The sequence below is a fragment of the Grammomys surdaster genome, unplaced genomic scaffold (genome assembly GCF_004785775.1).
Source record: "Grammomys surdaster isolate TR1022 unplaced genomic scaffold, NIH_TR_1.0 335, whole genome shotgun sequence".
NCBI lineage: Eukaryota > Metazoa > Chordata > Mammalia > Rodentia > Muridae > Grammomys > Grammomys surdaster.
The window spans coordinates 1,534,132-1,552,711 of record NW_021604754.1 but is presented as its reverse complement, the minus strand read 5'-3'; the positions used below and the strand labels follow the sequence as shown (position 1 = coordinate 1,552,711).

Below are 18,580 nucleotides of genomic sequence, written 5' to 3'. Positions count from 1 at the left end.
ATATATATATATATATATATATATATATATATATATATATATATATAATGAAGTGTACTTCCAACTGTACAGCCCACTGGCCTTAACAATGTACTAATTTTTTTTTTCGAAAAAAGCAAAAGTTTAGTAATTGTCATTTCAGTAATGACCAATTATTACTACTGTTAGAGACTAATTCATATGCAAAATTATTTTGTGTAGGAGGTGAAAGGCAGAAACAAAACACGTGTCACTGCTCAAAATATGAAGACAAAAAAATAAGCTATTTTAAAAATTACAGTAGAACACAATTATCACTAGTAACTGAAACTAAAAAGAAAAAAAGTTAGTAGTAATCAGAAAGAAAAAATAAGTGTCCTTAAAAGATCTTGCCTGGAGTTATACGTTAAACCGGTGAGCGGGACAAATAAGAGTGAAATCACTTGCAAATTAGCTCCAATGATCCTGTAGCTATTTATACTGCTGCAGGATGAATCATGGGTGATTAGGCAGTCTGCAGTGATTTCCCTGTGTTAACCTGAGCACCCATGAACTTCCTTAGTTCATGGTGTCAGTGCCAGTCCAGTGAGTGTCTTATGATCCTGATTGTGTTTTTTTTCTTTTTCTTTTTTTTTTTTTTAAGGACTGTTGTGTAAGGTGAGAAAAGGGACACAGAAGTTTACAAAAATTGTTTGGCATTATACTTTTTGGAAATTTCTCAGTAACAAAGACTGTACCTTGTCAACAACAAAAGGCAGCACAGATGCCCTCTGCTCCCTGGGCAGTGTGCCAACTGTGCATCATAGTATTATTGCCCATAGACCAATAGTAGGGCATTTCTTAGGGCAGGAAGCCATCTTCTGCTTAAAGGCCTATTTGCAACTTTGTGAACCAAGACACAAAACTAAAGCTAATTATTTGTACAAATTTTGTAAAAACAAAAACTAGGTATAGTGAAAATAGATTTCTGGAATTTTATTGGTCAGATAAATATAGTCAGAGTGATAATTAAGTACATTTTAAATCTTAGATGTACTAATAACAATGGTGAAATTATTTTCAGAGAAGTAACAATTATTTGAACTGGGGGGTTCAAAGTTTGAATTCTCTATAATTAAGTTAATTATGAATATTCATCTACAGAAAAGCATTGTTAGTTCAAGGACCATACACAACTTGATGACCATATTTCACCTGAAGATCAAAGTTTGACTGAGAAATGTTTTACTAATGCCACAGAAAAGGTAGAAGGAGGCAACAACAGATATTGTAATTTACAGTTTTTCTTAAGTATATCTATGTATTTCTATATTTCACATTTCTGCCTACTTTACCTATGAGTTCAGTTGACCAGAGACACCTGTTTACCTTGAAAATGAACTGGAGTTATTTAATAAAAATTTAAAAGGCGGGAAAATAATATATGCTTAGTAATTGAGTGCCAAATTATTTGCTAGTATGATGAACAAACTGAAGTCAAAGATGACTAAGGAAGTTAAGTCTTTCTAAAGTTGCTCAAGATCCATTTACGTGTCAAAAACCCAGCTTCACTGACGAGTCGCTCAGTTTTCACTCAGTCACAGGAAGACAGTGTGTGAACTAGCTTTTTAGGAAGTCCTTGCTAGCTGGTATATTAGCCCATTATTGCCACATTAATGCTGACTAACAAATGACTTGAGATCCCAGTAGCCTACAGCACTGAGAATTTCCTCATTCTTGGGAGGCTTTACACAAATTGTGGTTTAGTTGGTCTACCCTGTTCCATCATATAGAGTGGAGAGGAATTAAGAAAGACTCCTGACATCAGTTTCGAGCCTACACACACACACACACACACACACAATCAAAAATGAAATAGACATAAATAATTTTAAAAGAGAAGAAATCCTTTCTGGTTTCTGCCGCACAATTTTGGCAAGGATTGATTCTCACAATCACATGACTGGGGAGAATTTAAGATGTGGTATTTCAATATCCATGAGTACGGAGCAGAAAGCACAGGAGGAACTTGAAATTAGAGACCGGGTGAGCTAATCCATGCAACATGTCATGACTTTATCCAAGGAGCTCACTATAACATACCTAGACACAAATGGAATGCATGAGAATAGTGCAGTAAGGAGATTGCTTACCTGGATGTAGTCTGAGTCTGGAAAGGGCTACCTGTTTGAAAAGAAGCCCCAGGTTGGAATAGAGCCGCCTCTAGCCTAGACTGTGAATATGGTGAAGGACAGTGAGAGTTTGCGCGAGAGGTGAGTGCTCCTCCTGCCTGCACATGCTCTGGAATGCACAAGCTTCTTGAGCTTACCTGTGAAAGAAGGCAGGCAGCAGGCAGCGAAGAGGGCCACAGAGCGACGGAGTGTGAAAGGAGAAACTCTGGAAGGACATGTTCAGTACTCAGTTCCCTTCCTTTAGATTCTAAATTACTGAACTAGGCTATCGCAGACCTGTGTGACTTCAACCATGTCACTGAAACAAGAAAAGGTCGAACAGCTAATGAAATAAGTTTCTTTTTTAGGTAGAAGAAAACTCCAGGCTCAATAACCAATGCAATGGTGGTGGATTTTTCAGTGATTAAGACTGAACTCCCAAACCTCCTAAACCTCTAGGATAAAGTTTATAAATCAAAGTAATAGCTCTGTTAGTCAAGTTAAGGGGTTAGTAGTGAAATATGAATGAAGCAGGAGATGATGGAACAGGGAATTTATTTTCCCTCAGCTTGGTGAATACCTGCAATATCCCAGAAAAAAAACCATGGTGCGCAGTACATGGCATAATCAGTACTACAAGACCGTCTGCAGAGCTGGTAATCTAGCATCACAGGCAAGATTGTGGCTGTGGACCTTCCTTTCTTCATGAGCATCCTTAATGACCACAGATGTCTGTCCTAGTGGCTCAGCTGCCCCTGCCTTTTAGCCCATCTCCAGAGGACACTGCATCGAGAGCTTTCATGGCTAGCGGAAATGCCTGGACCTAAGCCAGGATGTGAAGGAAACAGACAAAATAGGGCTTCTATCAAGCAAAAATAGAAAGCAAGGTTGAACTCCCCACTGACAGCCAATGGAGAATATGGCCTTCACAGGAAGAGGAGGGGTTTTATGCAGTGTTATTCTGTTCTCTGATAAAGATAAGATCATAACTCACTGTGTTTTCTTATATATTTAAGCTACAGTACATATAAATCTCAACTTGTTCCTGAGGAGCATGGGTTAATATTGTAATTACTGTGATTGCAGTCATCTTTGTTCTGTCGCTCTTGAAGTCTTCCAGATAATAGTGATGAATATCTGTAATAGACGGCAGCAGAGGGTAACGTATGGAAGATAAACTTTCTGTTAACTGACTTCAACAATCTTTTTGCATCTCAATTTTACACTTTCCAGAGGAATGAGTGGAGCTATTCATTAAAAACATTCAGAAAACAGAAGATCCTGTAATTATCTACTCTAATAAAGGGAATTATTTGCTGCCTTGAAACAACAGGTAACCTTCCCAGGATGCTTTTGAAGACTAGGAGGAAGACAGAGATGGGAGATGAACTGAAATGGCAAGAGGGGAGAGAAGACAGAAGAGAAGAGAATGAATGAGATAAAATGGACTCCATGGTCTCCATCAATATTTTGAAAACAAATGAGACATAAATATAGCAGAAATGCATAATTTAGATTTAAATCTTAGATGCTTCTGTTTATTAGCTAAACTAAAACTGGTTGTTACTGAGTCCCATAAGCCTCAATTCCATCTGTACAATGGATACAATAACAGCTTATTTCAAGTAGTTAAAAAGGTGAGTAAAAGACTCAGTCAATAGGGTTCTCATACATGCCTTGTACACATAACATGCCTTGTACATACAGCATAAATATGATTTCATACGACATGCTAAACTTTTTTCCCTTGAAACAACGCCTTTTATCGTGGAATTTTCTGGTTTTGGCTTCATCTTGGAACACAAAAAGTTTTAAATGTTTGGAACACTTGGGTTTTCAGGTTACAGAGGTTTATCATCCAGTAAACCTTAAGTGCTGACACAGTAAGTAACTACTTCAGTTTGCCTCTACTAACTACCTAAGAAATATTATTCATTAGGTCTTATTATCCTGTGCAATAAATTTTCCTTCAAACATTAACCTTTTATACTTGCTTTTGGCAGTTTTTTTGATAGTTTTCAATGGATTTAGAATCTTCACTTTCTAAAGTATCATACATTTATTCTTTTAGAATTTCATGCATATATATATGAATATATTTTTATTATAATCGCCCCCACAAAAGCCAACTTGTGCTGCCCATGTCTTCATGAGTTTGGGGAAAGCCAGTGGAACATGGCCAGCCTTCTAGGGACCACAACTTTAAGAAAATGAGTTCCCCTCACCCAGAACCCATCGACTGTCCTCAGAACCCATCGGCAGACAGCTCCTCAGCTGTGGGTGGTGATCGTGATCCTGTCCCTCCTTTTGCTGGGATATTGACTGGCTTAATCTTGTGCAAGTCTTATACAGGCAACCATAGCTGATGTGATACGTGTGCAAGGGTCCTGCACAGTCCAGAAGACAGTTTCCCTCCAGTCTGCCCCAAACTCTGATTCTTACAGTCTTTGCACACACCCTTCTTCGGTGTTCTACAGAAGTGAAACGTGGAGCACGGAGGCTGAAGGCTTGTCTGAGGCCAAGTCATGTTTCAGAAGGGACCTCATTCCTGGTTCTTTATCTTTCAATTAGATGCCAACATTTCCTTCTTTTTTGAGATGGAGATGTCTTAAGAGTGTGTTGGAGTATGTCAAGCTTGCCTCCTCACACAGTACAATCCAAGAAAGTGCACATTATAAGCCCTGTTAACAAAAATATGGAGCACCCTCCTCCACTGAGATCTGCATGTATAAAAATAAGCCCGCATTCTTCAATTTAACTTGGCTGTCATTATGTGATTAGGGACAGCCAAAAGAAGGATAGGCTTAATGCATGCCAAATAGGAATTTCTTTTTCATTAATTTATTCACTTTACATCATGATTGCAGTCCCCCTCCCTCCTCTCCTCTCAGTCCCATCTTCCCACCCCCTTTCCCAGAGTCCCAAGTCCTCAAAGAAGGAGAGGCCCACCATGGGTACCAACTACCCCCATAAAGTCACAGCAAGACTAAGCAGCATCCTCTCTCACTGAGGCCAAACAAGGCAGTCTAGTTAGGAGAAAGGGATCCATAGGCAGTCAATAAAGTGAGAGACAGCTCACACTCCAATTGTTAGGTGGACTCACATGAAGACCAAGCTGCACTTGTGCTACATATGTGTGGAATCCAGCCCATGTGTGCTCTTTGATTGATGGTTTCATCTCTGTGAGCCCCATGGGCCCAGATTAGTTTACTCTGTAGGTCTTCTTGTAGTGTCCTTGACCCCACTGGCTCCCTTTAATTTTCCTCCAACTTTTCCACAAGACTCCCTGAGCTCTGCCTATTGTTTGGCTATAGGTCTCTGCATCTGTTTCCATCAGCTTCTGTATGAAGCCTGTCAGAAGACAATTACCCTTGGCTTTTATAAGCAAGCATAGCAAAGTATCAATAGTATCATGGGTTGGCTCTGGGTTGGGTCTCAAGCTGCTCATTGGTTAGCCATGGTGGGCAGGACAAATTTTGGGCCAAAGGCTTTGTAGGTAAGTTAGGTGTCCCCCTCCCTCCACTGAAAGTCCTGTCTGGCTACAGGAGGTGGCCACTTCAGGATCCATATCCCTCATTATTAGGAGTTAAGGCTAGGATCACCTCAATAGACTCTCAGGAGCCTCCCCATCCCAGATCTGCAGACCATCCCAGAGATGGCCCCCAACTAATGCCCCTTCTCTCTTCCAGCCCTCTCTCATCCTCTTCCACACTCCTATTTCCCTCACCACCTCTTCTGCTCAGTACCCTCTCTCCATCCACTTCCAATGTCTATTATTTCTGCTTCTGAGTGAGATTAAAGCATCATCCCTTGGGCCCTCCTTGTTACTTAGCTTCTTTGGATCTGTGGATTGTAGCATAGATATCCTGTGCTTTGTGGCTAATATCCATTTAGAAATGAGTACATACCATGCATGCATGATACTGGGCTTGGGTTACCTCACTCAGGATGATACCTCAAGACTCTGCTATATCACTCAAAAGATACACAAAAGATACTCCACAATACCACAAGGATGCTTGCTCAACTATGTGTATAGCTGCTTTATTTGTAATAGCCAGAAATTGGAAACAACTTAAATGTCCCTCAACTTTAACCAAAGAACAGCTAAAGAAAATGTGGCATATTTATACAATGGAATACTACTAAGCAATTAAAGATGAGAATGTTATGAAATTTGCAGGGAAATGGATGGATCTTGAAAATATCATTCTAAGTGAGGTAACCCAGATACAAATATTAATTTTTGATCTATAAATTATATAAATTTATAATTCTATAAATCTATAAATTTAATCTACAAATTCTGCTTGAAGAAAGACAAAAAAAATCTAATATATCCAGTTGTATTCACCTGTGAGTGTGTAGTTATCCCAATACTATATGACAAGTCAAAATTCAATTGGTAATATTTTCTGTCACTAAAGAACGGGCTGGTCTTATGAGTTTTCACCGGTTGTTGCGCTTCCTCTAAGTATACTACTGATTAAAATGGAATTCCACTTGGGACTGAACCAGACTCATTAAGTTTGAGTGCAGAGTTACAGAATCTTGCATACATTTAGACTTAGAATTAAAATAACATGACAATATATGTGTTAAATCTAATAGAATCCATGTCTATGCTGAACAACTCCACAAACTCATTCTGAACTCTAAACATGTGGTGAATTACTCTCCAATTCATCATTAGTGTATGAATTATTGTCTGTTGCTATGATAAAACACAGTGACCAGAAGCAATTTCTACAGGGAATACTTTATTTAAGCTTCTCATGTCAGAATGAGAGTCCTTAATGGCCAGGGGCAAATGGTAACCATGGTGGTGGGAGCTGGAAGTCAAGAGATCACATCTCACTCAACAAACACAAAACAGAGACCAAACTGGATGTAGGATAACAATGTGAAATATCAAATCCCCACCATCATGACATATTCCCTCCATCAAGGTTCCATCTCCCAAGACAGCACCACTAAAACTTGGAATCAAAGATTCAAATACCTTTGATGGTGTATTTCTAATTCAAACCATTAACAACTACAGAATGCATAACAAAGTAGAGTCGTATGTATGTGTGTATGTGTATGCATACACACACACACACATATAAATATAAATATATATATATATATTATACATATGCATCATATACATCATATACATTATATACACACATATATACACATATACATACAAAATGTCATGAGGGCTAAATAAGACAGCTTGCTACTCCTAAAGAGCACCAGAGTTTGGTTTCTAGCAACCATGTCAAGAGGTTCACAATTGCTTATAAACCTAGCTCCAAAGGACCCAATGCCCTCTACACACACACACACACACACACCATTTCTTTTAAAAGGAGGCTATAAAATGAAAGTTACAAAAAGGAGGAGGGATGATTTAATCTGAAACTTAGGATAACTGATTGTCATAACAGAACACAGAATATGCCTTGGGCTGCTGGACCAATAAAAATGGTGAAGAAACTAAGCTTACTTTTTAGCAGTTTATTGTTGACTAGGGAGTCCTCTGCTTACTTTACCTAAGTCCATTTGATTCAAATATGTTTGAACCAAAAAAAGAACCATATATTTAAAAAGGTTTTCTGAGTACTATGGTTATAAGCCCAAACAGTCTAAACCAACTTAATAAAATTATATTATGGATCAATTGTAGATCCCAAATCACTTATCCATAACCATTAGGAAAAACATGAGAATGGCTAAGTGATCAGTTATAAAGATTCTGTATTATGTACCTAATCTTCATATCAGTGGATAGTGGGTGGCATTATGAGGAGATGTGGCTGGCACCCCTGCAACACAAGACTGGTTAACAAGAGAGAAACACAGCAAGTTTACTCAATAGGAATTTCACATAGGAGAAAAGTCTTCAGCTTGAAAGCCTAGGGACTCAATGAACTATGCATTGTTTTCATCCAGTTCCAGGAAGCACAGACAGCTGTGCAGACCTATGACTGGATGCAAAACACGTGAACTAATGGAGCTAGAGTCAGGAAACCCATCAGGGTCTGTGTCTTCTGAATCTTCTAGTTGCTTGTACTATTTCTTCCTTTCTGGATGCGATTTTTTTCTTTTACTTATAATCAAACAAAGTGGGAGAGAAGAGCTCTTACTATCTACCAGCTCTTCCACAGAAAGGTAAAAGATGTTTTGAGTTTTTATGGCTGGTTTGGGGGAAATGGGTTCTGGCTTCTATGACCTGCCCTGGGACATGTATTTCTAATTTTCATGGTCTGTCACTGGAGAAGTTGAGGAATAAGAGACAGAAGAACAGAAGGTCAGAGAGAAACTGTGTCTGAGGTCAGTTCCAACAACAACACCGCTTCGGATGTTTTTTTTCTCTTTTAGTCCCATCAAACAGTGTATCATCTTATATCTGAATAAGTACCTATCATCAAACATTCCTTTTTGTTGGATTCTATTTCTAAAATAAATGCAAGTGACCACACATGAAGCATCTTCTTATCATCACCTCAGTTCACACCAGTTTTCTCAGCAGTGGCTTTCATCAAAGTTTGATGGGGCAAAAGAAATCCTATTTAGGGATTTGGGTACAGTGAATAAAGGTATTGTTCTTCTTTATATATGTTCTTGTTTTCTCTCTTCCTCCCCCTCTCTCACTCCCTCCTCCTGCCTCTTCCCTCTCTCCATCTTGAGCACACACACACACACACACACACACACAGAGACACACACACAAACACAAATTACTTCATATAAATATAAAGTCTGAGCAGTAAAATCTTTGCCATTTCTCTGTTTTACCTTAAACAAATCATATTGATGAAGAAAGACTGGTTTTCATTTTGCATCTACAAGTAAAAAAAAAAATGTAAGTCAAGTTAATTCTTCAAGCATTAACCAAAAGATAAGCTGTATCTACACTACGTGTTATAAACACCCTTTGAAGCACTCTCAATGAATGGTCAAGGCCAGGAGGTTAGGGGACCTGAGTCCTGTCACAGCTCTGCTGTTGACTTTGCATGTGACCCCAGGAAAGTTGTTTTGTTGCCCTGGTCCTCAAATTTCCCTTTTGTAAAGTGACGCGATTGGAACAGATGGTCCCTGAGGCCCTTCCAGTTTTATAATCAGGCCTTCCAAAGTTTCACATTTTACTGTGTCAACAGGTTAATATTTTAATTAATACCAATAGTGTGTTACTTTAAATATCTCTTGGTTTAATATGTCTATTTATATATACATGTTTGCATGTATGTGCATGTATGTCTATAACTGACTCACAGCCTTTGCTGCCAATCATTTCTCATTTTAAACGCATTGTTTGACATAGAAGAAACATGCACAAATAAACATGATAGTAAAAACAAAATGCCAACACTTCCATTCCCGAACCTTGCAAACCTGCTGTGTTGAGCATATGAGCAAACAAGTACCACGAGACTATTTCTCAACTCTGGGAATGTTTGTGAGTAATTTTGCCAAAAGCATTAGTCAGAAATGCTAATTGAAAGCCCCAGCCAGCAGCGCTAGGTTACCTTGCTTTGCTGAGTTTCCCTCTTTGAAATCTTGCCCTCCTAGGAAAACACATGAAAAGAAATCTCTTTGAAACACTAGCTTGGACATGGAAATTAGCTTCTGGGGTTTCAGAGAGCAAATTTAGATCGGTATTCTTTCTCTGTCAGCCATGTCTTCTTTGTAAAGTTACTACTGCTTTGGTATATCAAGAATTATGAAAAAGTCCATGGTAGACAGTGAGTTGACTTTTAGTTCTTCAGTTTTTGAGTTTTGCTTTAGAATTTAAGGAGAAAATACTACTTTTCCTAATTTCTCCCTGGGCAACTCCAAGTACTGAGTTTCCATTGACCCTAAGTGGGACTTTATGTTCTTATGCACAATTTGGTTATGAAGACTAAATACAAGTCTGTATTTTTTGTGTTGGTAACACCACATATAGTTATCCTATCATGTGAGTATTTCTCCATGACATTTTCTCCTTATCAAAAACATATGTATCACACACAAAAAATAACACCATCTCCTGTTCAAAATGAAAATATGTCAATATATTAGGTAATTGGTGAAATGATAAACGGTTCAAATATCTTAATATATTTTGTTCCGTGGAATAGTGTGAGACTGGTTCCTCCGAACCTCAGTGTGATTTTCCACCTTCCGATAGGCATGAATGCAGCCCTAACACCTCTGTATATTCTGCAGCTGTGGAGGCAACCAATCATAGATAGAAAATATTGAAGAAAAATTTCTCTGTGCTGAACATAGATTTTTTTTCTTAATTCTTTAAAATTACAGCACAACAACTATTTCTACAATGTTTCTGCTGTAGTGGGTACTGGTAGTTATGAAGGATCTGCATAGATTACATGCTAATCTATGTTGCTTTATATAAGAAGTGTGAGCACCTTCTGATTGGTATCCTTAGAGACCTACAACCAATTCTCCATGGATACGGAGAGATGACTGTACTTCCTCCCCTGATCTTAATGCCTCCATATGTTTAAAACGAAACTTGAGAACCAAATAAAAGAATTAGAACAGTTTATCTTTTTCAACTCTTTAAACTCTTGTCCCAACCTCTTTTCCTACATGCATATATTGCCTCGAGCCATGAACTGAAGTTACCATGTCAGTATACACATATATATGACTGTATAGACACAATCTGATACATCTCCTACCCAAGCGCATGCTATTGTGGGAATCTGCTGGCATTTATCTTGTCTTTCCAAACTTAAAGAACATATGTTCTAATATATGTAAGAAATGCTTTTATGGTTCCATTGATATTTTTGGACACCAAAACTCATTTTCTAATCCAAGACATTTCCTACACATGGAAAAAAAACTGGGAAGTTGGATTATTCTACACTTGGATAAAGTGCTTGCTGCATAGCTGAGGACCTGAGTTCAGATCCCTGTGTCCATGTGAGAAGCCAGGCCCTGGCCTGGCATGTGGTCTCATATCTTATCATGTACTTGGGAGGCAAAAGAAGGCATTTCTCTGGTGTTAAAGGCCCAGTCTGGTCTTCATGGTGAGATCCAGGACAGCCAAAGCCACACACCGAGACTCCATATAAAATAATAAAAATAAAAAGTCCCATAGGTACTTATGATCCCATTGCTAAAAAAGCAGAGACTGGAGGGTCCCTAGGACAGGCTGGGCAGATATCCAAATAGAAGAACTACAAGTTCTGGTTAAGATTCAGTTTCAAATGTAATTAAAAGAATAATTAAGGAAGATGTCCATTGATAGCCTTCAGCTTATCTCATACACACACACACACACACACACACACACACACACACACACACACACACAGGGGTTAGGAAGATGGAAGAGGGAGAGAGAGGGAAGGAAGAGGGGAAGAGAGGGAGAGAGAACACACACACTTTTCCACTCTAGTTTCTCTACTTTTTTTGACGATGCCCTTGTTTTATTAATTACTCTTCAAGTGTAGCAAAAAAAAAAAAAGATTGTTTTGTGTGTGTGATTTCTCTTTTTGCTAGGAGTCTGACCTAGAAAATAAATGAAGAATTTCATCTATTTGTGATCACAAAAATATATGTAAGCAAAATATTTGATAAGTTTGAAAATTAAATCTGGATCTGGAACAAAAACAATCTCTTTTCTCCTAAGTCCATTTCCAGTTCCACACAGCCTCTGGCAACACTTGCCTGTTCTTTTATGCCATGATATGTCTCCCAGTATTTGTTGATTCTGCCCATTGGTCTATCTGCCAACAAGACACAAAGAAGAATGGAAGAATAGCTGTCAAGGTAAATGAACATAGGATCTAGACATTAAAGGAGACAGATGGGTAAAGTATAAGCTGGTGGGACCTTAATCTTTTCATATTGTCTGAAAAATAGTACATAAACCTTAAAGCAGAACACAAAGCAGGAACAACTATCATTTATAATTCCCCATTTTTCCACTCCACCCTGTCTCTCTTCTTCCCTGCCCCTCTTCCAAACTTAAAAATTGATCTAGTTTCATTATATAAAACTTCTTATTAAAAAAAAACAACCAACTAAAACACTATGAATAAGCTATAGCCTGAAATACATTTCTATGTCACAAATTAATGAGTGAGTTTCATTTATTAGGTCCATATAAAACATTTAATTATATAAAACTTACAAAGGAAGATGGTATATTTGAAAACAACTACAAAGATGAAAAATTTTTCAAGTTAGGGCAGTACATTTATATGCTATTTATGCTCAACTGAGATTCATACTCTGGTCAATGAAATTATATATTGCTGGCATTTATAGTCTCTTCCAGTATACATTTTAATAATAATAATAATGATAATAATAATAATAATAAAAAGAAGAAGAAGAAGAAGAAGAAGAAGAAGAAGAAGAAGAAGAAGAAGAAGTAACATTTATGTAATTCTCCTTTAAGCCATGAACTTCAATACATTCTAACCATTAATGTCCATGAGCTTAGTAATCCACAATAGATAAATTAACACCTCTATTTACAGATAAGAAAGCAGAGAAATTGAAAAATTAAAAGAATAAACAACTTGTCAAAGATACCCAGTTTATTAATGGCAATCCAAGGTTATGTACATAGGACAAATATACAACTTAAAAGACATATGAAAGCTTGAACAAATGAATAGCAATGTATTTCATTAAATGGGAACTGGCTTCATGTTTAATTAACATTCCCATATATTTATCCTACTTGGACTTATGAGATAAATATTGGGGAACCCACCCACAGAAACTTGAACCATGCAGTAAGTAGTCATGGTACAACAATTTTATTCTAAAAGTTTTCCAAGAAAGTAAAATAGCTTCATTGTTTTCTTAAATCAAAACAATACTAGCTGAATTATCACAATGTTTCAGGGAAATGCAAACAAAATGTTTGTTGATGTCTACAAGGCTTGAACTATTGTATTCATTAACACTGCAGAATATTTACTGAGAATGCACACTGATACTTAGATGCCCCGTGTCAGTGTCTATTATTAAAATCATAGCCCTTCAGGAATTCTTATCAAGAGTTTAAAGTACATGTGCTATTTAGCTCTAATCTTACCACCACCTCAGATGTTATGTTTGTAAACTTATACCTCCTGGTTCATTTTATAGGATGCAATTAAATGGATGGCTGCAAATGGTTATGGCTCAGTCATCTATTTTAACACGGTCATTTGATTTAAAGCCACTGACATGTTGATTCAAAAGCTTGAAGACTGACCATTCTGTGAGACGTTTAAAAAAGTGTAAGGGCACCATAAAATGGGATTAGAAAAAAATAGAATGCTGAACACCTTCACAAAAGCTCTGTCTTACTATTATTTTGAAGAGCTAAAGAACATGCCAAAAATAGATTTATTTTCCCACAAATTAAAAATAACTACACCTCTGGTTAACATTATAAGCACAGGACTGGAAAGAAACACTAAAATGAAATTTTAATTAAAAAAAAATTATACCAAAAACTTGTAGAACTAGAATGTTTCAAAGCCATTAGGGAAGGTATGCTGTAAATAAAACAAATTCCATAAAACATTTACGTTTCATCATTGGTGTTATTCCATTTTCTCAAAAATTTGTGACTATCAAATAATTTAGAAAGATGTAAAGCTTCCTTATAGCTTTCTTTTCTATAAATCACCTTGGTAGTCTTTATATGTTAATCGCCTGTGAATCTCCAAGAATGGAATATGGCATACAGCATTTGCTAACATGTTGATATAAAATCCCTTGTTCACAGAATATCTTGGAAGATTCACGTTCCACAGAAATCATTTGGAGGCTTTTGAATCAGAAAAAAAGGGATTCTTTCCATAAATACATTTGTTGGCTTCAATGCTGAGATGCTTCCAAGTTCTTCAGACACTCTTCTTTCACCAGTTTTCCACTTGGTGTTCACAAATTTAAATGTAGGGACAATGTCACTCATCTAATCCCTCAGCCTAGCTTAGTGCTTAATATGTACCAAACAATTTGCTTCTGAGCAACTCTTTGATGCATATTATGGGCTAAACAAATATATGCTACATTTCTCTGAGATTTTCTTACTAAATTTCTATCTTCTTCCTCTTTCCCTTTTCCTCCATGCATGTCCCTCATGCTAAATTTACTAACTGATCATTTAACTCTAGACCATGCTGTTTTCTTATTCAATATTCTCAGAGCCAAAATATGATTGGAAGAAAAATATAACTGCTTGTTACTCATAATATTCTTGAAAGACAGGCAGACCATGGATCTAGAAACTACATGAGGACATTAGTATTAGCCTTTATATTTCCTTCCTCATTGGTCCAACCCAGAAATATGGACCTCTTCCTTGAATTTTCTTTCTTTCTGCTATGAAACATCTGAATTGGAATATTCTTCAGGAGGACACTCCTTAAGACTCAGGAAATAAGTTAAATTTATGTTTCACTAAGAAACAAAACGTAGCAGGTCCCAAGAAGTTCCTGAAACTTACAAGATTCACTAGAATCGTGGCTAAGGTTTTATAAGCAGTAACAATGTCTGTCTGAAAGAAGTACAAAGGGCTTTGGGAATGCACATTTTCTGAGTCATTGTCCATGGTCATGTGCAATGTTGGGTGATGTAGTGCCTTTAAGTCATCTATATTCCTAAAAGTCACCCTAGTAACCTACTCAGTCAACCAAGTTGGTCTTTGGTAAAATGATTACTTTGTTCTGTTTCCATTAAACAGTACCATTTTTCATAAGAAATTTTAAGTATTTCAGAAAAGTTAAGAATTATTTTTAAATCGACTACATTTATTAAAAACATTTCAGTAAATATTAACAATTTTGCTGATTTGAAAAGCTTTATTTGTATCCTTCCTGATTCTATTCCTATTCTTCAGTTCTAAAACTAATCATTCTCTCAATGAAGTCAGTATGAACCACATTTTAGTACCTTAATTCCATACTATGTGACCATCTAAGGCACATATTCATTTGCTGTGCTTCTAATATGTGCAAGTAAAAGTCTGTGTACTTACTTTCTTTGTCCTGCACTCATTCACTCAGAATTATATTTTCAATTGTATCTATTAACACATGTAGATCTGGTTCACTCATATTAACTATGTAGCATGTTATTATGTCCACATGCCTCCGTTTTAAATGCTGTCTCCTGTTAATGACCAGTGAGGCTTTGTTATTTTATATATTTTAGGGGAGTCGAAGTACCCCGTTGTACTCTCTTTTACTCAGACAGCATGTCTACCAACAGCCATGTCCAATGTTAGGATCTCACACTCTGTACCTGGTCCTTCCATCCTCCTTGACTGGCAGAAGCTGTCGTACGCTGGTGGGTCCCTTACCACCAGATCAAGGATAGCTGGCTCTGAGTTACTGACATTAGTAACAGGATATACAAAGACCCCTGTGTTAAAGGAAGAACTACTCCTATGTCATTTATATCTCAAAGCCCCTCATGAACCAACTACAAACTAGCTGTTTTTTTACATGGATCCACACCCTTAGCTTTAGGGTGCTTCTGTACCCTAAAGAGCTTTCCTCAACAGGATCTGTGCAGGGATCTTCTGAAGAGCACGTTTCACTTAATGGCATGCACCATACTCCTACCTATGGACTCCGCTCCTCTAGAACTTAATCCAAGACAGTGCTACTGTTATGTGACTTTTATACATGTGGATTTTGCCTCTAGTTGTGTGAACCCATCAGTAGACGCTATGCATAGAGGAGTAGCATTATCTTCAACTAATTAAATATTTTCAAATTTTTTGTAGAGCTAAGTTAGTGCTGTTTACACAACTCTCCCCACTGGGTATGAGTTATCATTTCACTTGTCAGATATTTTAAATTTTACCGAGAAATTAAGAGTGACATGATCCATCTATCCCATGCCTTGTCCTGCATTGCTTCTTTTTATTTTATCATTTAAAGTAAACACAAGTATATTCAAATGAAAGAAAAATATAAATGTAATAAAATAAATATCATATAAGCACATTAAAATAAAAGATTTTATTGCTTATGCTATAGTCCTAACTCGTGCTTTATGTTTTACAAATAAAACTAACAGTATCTCATTTCCTGCCCATTCAAAGCCCATGTGGTATATGCTATTATAACTACATCTATTTTACATATAAGGAAACAGGTCACAAAAAGATAAGTGATTTGATAGATGTTACATAGAAGACCAGAATATCCTTAAACCAAGATGTACTTAGACCAAGTACATCAAGCTGAAAAATAAATCTATGTGCTTAATTACTGTACTAATGTCATGCATTAATGTATCATTTCATATCCTTTGCAAAATTGATCTGTGCCTTGTAAGCCTCCTAGGCTTTTATTCATTACAATTCTTCTTAAATAAATAAAACCCTACCTAATAATCATGATGCACTACATTGTACCCCCTTCTCAGAACTGCTACATCCTACTCTCTAGAACCTTCCTTGATTCTTTCACACAGAGAAGGAATTTTGAAGATACAGCGAAACTAAAGCTCTTGCAGTGTAAAGAGTGTTTTGAACTATCCAGGTAAGTCATCAATGTATTCACAAGACTCATTTGCAGTGAAAAGCAGACAAAGATGTGACTGTAACCAAACTTTGAAAATGAAGGCAAAATAGAAAAGTGAAATGAGGAAGAATTCCTTAATCAAAGAATGCAGCCTGTACCCAGAGTTAGGAAGATCAATAGAACAATTCCTCTCCTATAGCGCTGAAACAAACACCGTGCTGATGCCCAGATTTCATCCTCTGATTGTTTTCCAATGTCTTATCTCCAGGACTGTAAGAGAACAGGTTAGTCTCTAAATCACTAAACTTGTGATGACTTATTCTACTAGTAATAGAAAACAAATATCATATTCGAGCTCCAAGTTCAAGGTCTTGAAAATAAAAGCATAATGTGGTAATATTAATATGATTGTCACCAATCTTCTGGGACCAGTGAAATGGCATGGAACTTCTAGTTTCCTTCCTGTTTCAATGATTAAATACTCTGACCAAAAGGAACATGGGAGGAAATTATTTGGTTTATAATACCAGGTCATAATATATCAATTATTATCTTTAAAAGGAGTTTGAAACAGGCACCACAGAGAAACATTGATGGTTATTTTCTTGCTTGTTTATGCTTTCTTATATAGACTAGGACCACCTGCCTAGGGACGGTATCACTCACAGTGGTCTAGGCCCTTCTGCATTTATTAACAATAAGAAAAGTCCCCATTCTGATCTAGGTCATCCCTCAGTGTAGGCTTTCTTCTCACTGACTCTAGGTTATGTTGATTTGAAAATTAAAGCTAAGTAGTATACCTAGGTATCTGTCCCATGGTAGCAGTATCAATACAAAAAGCAAGTAAAATCTTCTAATCAGTGTCTGGGTTGGAAATTGGCACATTGTCACTGTACCTCATTCAGTGAGCCAACATAAGCCACATGACTGAATTTACAACTATCAAGCAAAGAAATACACTCCACCACTTTTGTGGAGTTGCTGTATCTGACTTTGCAATTCTCTTTCAGTGGAGGTGGAGATTTTTGGAGATGATGGAAACTTTTAAATGTAAGGCCTAGTTTAAAGAAGAAAGCTCCTGGAAGCTGAGTATAGCAGTGTAAGCCTTTAATCCCAGCACTTAGAGGTAGAGGCAGGTGAATCTCTGTGAGTTTGAGGCCAGCCTGCACTCTATAACAAGTTCTAGGACAATAGAGATACATACCAAGACCCCGTCTTGGGAGAGAGAGAGAGAGAGACAGAGAGAGACAGAGAGAGACAGAGAGAGACAGAGAGAGACAGAGAGAGAGAAAGGCACTTAAGCATGCCTCTCGATGTTGTTACTACACCCTGGTCCCTCTCTCATCCTTTGCTTTCATGCATACCATGAAGAAAAGAAGCTCTAGGGTAGTTTGATACCCAGGGGAGACCTCTCCCTTCTCAGAGGAGAAAGGGAGGTTGAGGGTATGTGGAGGAAGGGGTCTGCAATTAGGATGTAAAGTGAATAAATAAATTAATCAAAACACAACCACAACTCATACAAAACAAACAAACAAACAAAAAACAATAACAAAAAATAGAAGAAGGTCATTCGCTACATGCTTCTGGCAGCCATGATGTTCTGCTCAACACATAGGGCAAAGAAAATATGATCAAATCTTCTAAAACCAGAAGCCAGCCAAATAATGTTTCTTCCTTTAACGTATACCTCTCAGGTATTTGTTCACAGGGACATATAAGTAACTAAAACAGGGCACAATATGTTTTAATATATGCTTACAATGTATGATGAGTTAGCTGGGCTAACAAACAAATCTATTGCCTTGCACACATGTCATTTGTTCTTGTGAAAACATTTAAAGTGCACTCTCTTAACAACTTTCTCTTTAGTTGTAATTATTTGGCCACTAAGACTTAAATTGATTGATATTTTACTTCAACGTTTGAAAATACATCCCATCAATTCCTGATATCTAG

The 18,580-nt window shown here is 37.1% G+C and overlaps 1 long non-coding RNA gene across 1 annotated transcript in view; it reads right to left on the bottom strand.

Moving 5' to 3' along the window:
* Positions 1-2,878, bottom strand: part of LOC114630297 — a 4,275-nt gene extending 1,397 nt beyond the window's left edge. Inside the window, exons 1-2 of the long non-coding RNA XR_003712809.1 lie at positions 2,710-2,878; positions 2,288-2,448 (exon numbers count right to left, since the gene is read on the bottom strand). This is a non-coding gene — a long non-coding RNA (uncharacterized LOC114630297). The remainder of the gene's footprint in view (positions 1-2,287; positions 2,449-2,709) is intronic.
* Positions 2,879-18,580: the final 15,702 nt, after the last annotated feature.